Below are 7,156 nucleotides of genomic sequence, written 5' to 3' on the forward strand. Positions count from 1 at the left end.
ACTACGGGCGAACTGACGTGATGAACATCGAATTTTGTGAATTATTTCAGTTATTCAACCAAGACGCCCTCGACAAATCTCTGCTGAGTGCATACTGTCTGTAAGTATTATTTATGTAATTAAGTCTCTACCGCGACTCGTCCATTATTGCTAGCATATAACCATACTCTCACTGTATTATGCAGAATGAAGATTCGCGAATGCCGCAAGGGGCAAATCTATGATCTTGGGTTCGTTGACCCATATACCGTGAATGGGTATACTGTCGACAACTCTCCCAAGGACACGGAGAATAACTTGGTACATGTCTTAAGGAAAAACTCATACAAAAGGGCAATACTATTTCCTTACAACTTCGCGTGAGTGTTACTCTGTTCACACATTAAATCTTTTTCGCTTACTCCATGTGTTAAGTGTAATTGATGAGTTATGCATATATATATATGTGTGTGTCCGCAGGTTTCACTATATCCTGCTAGTCATTGAACCCGACACCGGGATAGTAGAAGTCATGGACTCGAAGAGTAAACCCCTTGAGGCGTGGGGGGACATGGCTGATATCCTCCACAAGGCTTGGAAACGGTTCACCAACAAAGCTCCGGGTTTAAAGAATAAAGATCTTCGAATAAAACATGTACCGGTAAGTACTAATGGCTAGGCCGCGCATCTCTTTGATTCTAGTTTCAATACAATTATTATCATCCTTGATTATATATATATTATTTTGATTGAACTTTGTTCTCGTAAAGTGCTTGAGGCAAGAGGACGGGAATAATTTATGCGGGTTCTACGTTTGCGAGTTCATCCGCCAGAATACCCATCATGTGAGGGACATTTTGGAACAACTTGATGTAAGTAATTAAACAACATTCATGGCTTTATTTTATCGATCACCTTGTGTTTCATTCACATACACACATATATATATACTGACCATCGTATCTTCTTCAAATTATTAGATCGAACGGTTGCGGGACGGTCTTCTAGCAACAGAGCGTGTACGAGCAATTCAAGAAGAACTGGCGGGGTTCTTACTTGAGCAAGTCATAGCTCCAGATGGAGAACACTATGTGGACAACCGCCAATATCAATGTTGATGTAGACATATATATATATATGCATGAACGTGTGTCACTTTGATCGATATATGTAATACAATGGTTTCCTATATATATATATGTGAATTGTCTGCATTAATATTATACCGTATTTCGAATGGGGCAGAGTCTCTGCCGCGGCAGCGTTTTAGTGCAATTCCCTGCTGCCGCGGCAGGGAAGGGCACTAAAATGCTGCCGCGGCCCAACCCTTTTGCACCGGTTCGTATTACGAACCGGTGCAAAAGCTCCCCCGCCGAGCGCCCCACAGCCGGCCACGTGGAGACCCCTTTAGCACCGGTTCGTAAGAGAACCGGTGCAAAAGGGGGGGGGCTTTTGCACCGGATGGTTTGCACCGGTTGGCCATCCGGTGCATATGGGCCTTTTGAACCGGTGCAAAAGAGCAGTTTTCCACTAGTGAGGCTAACAAACTAGTTTACCTGCAAAAAAAAGGCTAATAAAATAGTATTCTTTACAGTTGACCCGTGCACGAGACATCTAGTCTTCGACGGAGCGAGCTACTAAGGGAGAAGGAGGCGCGGCTCGGCAAAAAAAAAAGTCCCTCCGGTGACAGGCAGATTATAGATGCGTGTCACTAGCAAATTTGACTTTTCATCCGGTCTTTACGAAATACATTAGTGACAGCCTATTGTATGTGCCTGTCACAAGTGTTTTATATTAGTGATTGGCTTATATGAGCCTGTCACTAATGTTTGTATTAGTGACAGTCATAATTGTGCCTGTCACTAAATGTCTGGCAGCTATAAGCATTTCTGCAGTAGTGCTGTATCTCTCCATCACGTGGATGAACAAATCCCGCTCTCGATGCATACGCCTCAACCCATCCCATTGGAATACCCAACTACAACTTTTTGATCACCTTGTTACGGGTGTGATGGTTGATGCAGCCAAAGCAGCCTCCGATGACAGTGATTAGATATGATCTCACGGTTTAAGGATTAAGTCACTATGCACTTTATAAACATCGTAACATTGAACTTCATGTGAGTTGATCGTGTTACAATACTTATGTTTTGGGTATGTCCATAATATCATTTATCCAATTGATACGATCTCATTGTCAGTATCGTATATGTCGATGATCGGAAAGCCTCGATCAACTATTGACCACAATAAACTAGATATTCACATGTGTGCTTACTAGGGACCATGTTGTTTGTTTACAATACCACACATGTATTAACATTTCCGCTTAATACAACTATATCATGGCACGAAAATTATTATGAACATATGACATATAATAAATACTCATTATTATTTCTCTCTAGAGCACTATCTCCAACAGAAAAAGATGCCCAAATATCACCACCCCTCCACCGCACCCCATTTGCGCATGGGGATCTCTTTTGTGAGATACAAAGAGAGTCATGTAGATGGAAGGTGCCACCATCATCATATATTTACTATATATCAAAGCTGACCATGTTTGCTGAAATCTTACAACTTTAGATACTGTTCACGGTTGCTTTTTATCCAATTAGACATTGACGCGTGGGTCACGCGATGGTTCTTTTTTCCCTGCCGCTCTTCACTATTTCTCGGTTCCTCTATTCCTGGATTGGTATTGTTGGTCAAAGCGGTGAGGACTCCACCATCGAACAATCCAGACTCCAGAGTCCAGAGTCCAGAGGCAGCCCACGTCTCTTTTTTTATTTCCTCAGCCTAGCAAAGTAGCAACCCATGCTGCCATCCACGCTGAGGCCGCTCCGCCTGCTAGGCCTCCGCCGCCCGCGTCAACACCATCGCGTCGACCGCCCCTGTCTCCTCTTTTCTCCCACATCGCCCCCTCGCCTCCACTCCCACCTGCCAGCCAGTGTCAGCCGTTCGCGCCCTCCCGTGCTTCATCGGGTCAAGAAGGAGCCCCCGCGGAGCTGCCGCCGGCCCTGTCCCAATCCGCCCTCCCGTGCTCTTGTGTCGTCCTCGGAGCAAAACGCCCGCACCTCCCTGGACTCTCTCCGTCGCCGGGAGATGGGAGTGGCGGTGCACCATGGCGTGCAAACGTCGCCCTTTCAGAGCTGGGCATGGAGCCCCGAATCCGAGCTCCACCTCACTGTCCCATCTCCAGGACGAGGCGCTGGGCATGGAGCCCCGAATCCGAGCTCCACCTCACTGTCCCATCTCCAGGACGAGGCCGATACACACAGCTGAGGGCTTTTTTTTGGTTGGATCTAGCGGAGGAGGTGAGAGGCTGCTGCAGCAGCACGTAGAAGATGCACGGGTCTGGGCTTCATCTACTTTGTTTCAAGATTTATTTCATCTACTTTTCATGAATAAAAACAGGTGGATTTTACACTTGACGCATTGCTGAATTAGTTTTCCTGATGGTGCATACAATTTCTTAGTTTGGTGATCTGATGCAGATATTGAGGACATTTTCCTTAACAAGATGTGTTGCTGATCCAACATCTGTGCATTATTCAATGGGGTTGAATCTTTGAACTGTTATTTTTCACGCTTTGTTCTCAGTCAGTCAAAGGTGGAGAGCTGACTCATGATGAAACTACTATCATTACCAAAGCTTTGTAGATGATCCGAAAGAATGTTGTGACTCCCATATCGGAGATGAACATAGCCATTAGTGCTTTATAGGCAGCTTGCACATAAGTCAATTTCTGTAAGATGTAACAAGATTATGCAAAAGCCATGAGCAGTACAAGTTTGGTAATTTGTTTTCATATGTTGTGGGCATTATTGGTGTTGTTCATCATCCAGGAATGGGTGATGAGGAGCTTGCTTCAATCGGATAAAGAATGTTTCTTCGGTGCTGACCTTTCTTTAATCTGTATAGACACGGTAAGCTCAAAAGCGAGTTTTCAGCAAACTAAATGTTTTATGATAATACAAGGCTCTGTCATGTTCGCTAAATCTAAATACTAATGGATTTCTTACGTGCAGATTTTAAAACAGAGTTGGCAATGGAAGTTGAGGTGATTAATTATGCGTTCGGAAAGAGATCACAACTTGCTAAGTTGGTTGTATTGTCTTCAACATGGGTTGTTTATTTGTTCTAAAGGAATATCATGTACTTCTAATTATGGTAGATGTGAGAACAAAACTGTAACTTATAAATTCAGAATTACCCAACTTGATTGCATAACTGGACTGAAGTTTTAGAGACAGGAACTTTTACAGCTTCTTGATTACAGTTAGATTGAATGTTGCTAGGTTTTTAGGCTATGCAATCTACTTTTAGTATGCACGTGTCTTATGCAAACAGAGAAGGGAAAAAACATGGGCTATATCTTTCAAAAATTTATTTTCCATGTGCTCTCATACTTTTTACATGAAGCTTGAAGAAAAACTGAACGAAGGTTCCCTACTATAAACTCGGTTATTAATTTTGTAGAAAAACATTTAGCCCATATGACTTCCAGACTTACTGATATCCTTATTAAATGTATAATCATGTGATGAGGTTTCACCATTCAAGCTTTTCCGTCCTGGTATTACTTTTAAAACTGTATACTTTTCTAGCAACTTAAAGTTTCACAATGAATAAAATCATATTAATTCATCTCATTGGTGGACATCTTACGTTTCTGATTTGCGACCTCATAGCCTGCTCGCATAGTTCTTTCTTCTTCAGTTTCTTTGTTAGTTTCTCAGATTATAAATAATATCAATGTGCACCCCAATGTTCTCGATGCAATTAATTCTGTTCTACCCCAATTCCTGAACGTATTCTACATGATGCATGGGAGATGCACGGAGTCATTACAAGTTTTTTTTTCTTTTGCTCACGCGCCTTATTAATGGCTTAAGCCATCTGTAGGCTTTCACTTTCATTTCTTTTGTTGCAACAAGTACAAATTGGTTTGATGTTCTTAGTGAAGAGGAACCATTTTGTTACTATGCTAGAATTACTAATATTCATTACTCCTCAACTTCTGATAAATAATTCCCTATACGATTGAGAGGTGCAACGGTTGCCCAGATGGTGTCGTGTTTTCTTCAGAAAAAACAGTACACGACTGACCAAGGTATCTCAGACCTCCTTGGCCTGTTCATTCCACCTATTGGTGCAATGTGTCAGTCCTATATACCCCTTTGTATTCTTGGTACCATATGTTTGGAGCTGAATGTTAGCATTCAGGGTACATCACTAACTTTGTTCCGAATTATGTTACTGACAATATGCATTGTCCACTCACTCTGTATGCCTTTTGTTGATCCTTATCAGCCTGTTGTAGTGCAGTTATGTTTTTCTTTTAAAACAGAGTAATCTTTTACTCATTCATCCTAATTGTTGGTGGTTCTTAACAGATGTCTGCAGCTCTTTAAATGTACCAGAGCGTGCAATCTTTATATATTTTACTGGGAGAACTGATATAGATCCTGACCAACAAATAAATTCCATTTGAGGTATCCTCACTTCACCTTTTCCCCATACCAATTTGTATATATATTACTTTAAGTTTCCATAAAATTTGGTGTTTTGCTTACATTCAGGGTACATCACTAACTTTGTTCCGAATTATGTTACTGACAATATGCATTGTCCACTCACTCTGTATGCCTTTTGTTGATCCTTATCAGCCTGTTGTAGTGCAGTTATGTTTTTCTTTTAAAACAGAGTAATCTTTTACTCATTCATCCTAATTGTTGGTGGTTTCTTAACAGATGTCTGCAGCTCTTTAAATGTACCAGAGCGTGCAATCTTTATATATTTTACTGGGAGAACTGATATAGATGCTGACCAACAAATAAATTCCATTTGAGGTATCCTCACTTCACCTTTTCCCCATACCAATTTGTATATATATTACTTTAAGTTTCCATAAAATTTGGTGTTTTGCTTAGATCGATTTATTAATATATGGTTTCAGACAATGGTGCACTCTTGCGTAGACTAATTGTTGTAGCTTATGCTATCAACAAGAAGTATCGTTTCCCCACATTTCTACTGCATCCATATGACTGCAGTATATAGACACTTCATCTTGAGTGTCAACCTTTCTTATGTGGTCATGCAAGGAACTTCTCAAATTAAATTGTTTTTTAGCTTTGCGAATTGTGATTTCATGTTTACAACTAATGGGATTATCGAGTTTCTACTGCATGTACCCTTTTTTTATACATTTTTTTTTGGAAAGTATTACTTCTTGCAGGACCTCTTAAGAATTTATTGATATGTTTTTCTGCACATTAAGCTGATGTGAGCTTTGCGGCCAAGTTCTGATGCTGGGCGTCACTCCTGTTCGTATTTAGTTTTTGACAGACCTCAACATACTGTCTTTGTTCTTTAATTTATAAGCTAATTTCCATTGGAACTTTGGAAGTCATACCATTAGAAACATCGGTGTATATTCTGACATATGGATGAAATAAACTTGATCACTTCATATTTCTATCTATGATATGCGTACTTGCTGTTTTAGTTCCAAATAGAAGACATGAGGGTTAATAAATTGCCTAAACATACCTTGCAAATAGTAATGTGGTGTTGTACAATTAACTGAATGACGCGTTTTGATTCCTGCCTGTTGCCTAGCACACTTTCCTTTGTTTTGTTTGTGAAACCTAATTATCCTTTGACATTCTTTAACTCTCTTATCTTTATTTCCAAGAAGTTTGCAAAAGTCCCAACTCTCCGGCTGGAGGAACTGAAGAACAATCAGATTTTCGTAGCCACAACAAGATATAAGTGTCCTTTTTTGAGAATTATTGTTCTCATTGTACCTACAGTCTACAGAGCTTGCATACACGTGGATCATTCTCTTTATATGAGATCCATTTTATTCTCTACGTGTGCTTCTCTTTCAGTCTATGGGAAACGGGCTTCTTATGGCTGAGTAAATGAACCTGGCCTATCCCTATTTGAATATATATTTCAAATTTGATGTGCATTTTGTCAAGCCTTATACCGTGTTATTCAACAAAAAAAATACCTCAAGGTTTCCTTTTCTCTGCACTATAATGGCATCAAGGTTTGTGTTTAATTATAAGATTCAAACAAAAAAAAAGTTGTGTGAAACGGGCAAAGCATGTATACGTGTTTTTCTTTATATCTAAAGATAAACTGTCCCAGCTAGAGGGT

General features: G+C 40.4%; 2 long non-coding RNA genes across 5 annotated transcripts; both read left to right on the forward strand.

Annotated features, from left to right (window-relative positions):
- The first annotated feature begins 208 nt into the window (after nt 1-208).
- LOC127313447 (uncharacterized) lies at nt 209-1,081 on the forward strand. The gene is made up of 3 exons (XR_007859004.2): nt 209-359; nt 460-851; nt 960-1,081. It is a non-coding gene; the product is annotated as an uncharacterized lncRNA (long non-coding RNA).
- A 1,673-nt stretch (nt 1,082-2,754) lies between these two features.
- LOC127317793 (uncharacterized) lies at nt 2,755-6,762 on the forward strand. 4 transcript variants are annotated; one of them, XR_011748126.1, is made up of 5 exons: nt 2,755-3,399; nt 3,480-3,912; nt 4,015-5,099; nt 5,740-5,838; nt 6,690-6,762. It is a non-coding gene; the product is annotated as an uncharacterized lncRNA (long non-coding RNA). The 4 variants fall into 4 exon arrangements; XR_011748128.1 differs by having other exon boundaries at nt 2,755-3,912; nt 6,687-6,762; XR_007861469.2 differs by having other exon boundaries at nt 2,756-3,912.
- Nucleotides 6,763-7,156: the final 394 nt, after the last annotated feature.

This window comes from Lolium perenne, chromosome 7, assembly GCF_019359855.2.
Source record: "Lolium perenne isolate Kyuss_39 chromosome 7, Kyuss_2.0, whole genome shotgun sequence".
Lineage (NCBI taxonomy): Eukaryota > Viridiplantae > Streptophyta > Magnoliopsida > Poales > Poaceae > Lolium > Lolium perenne.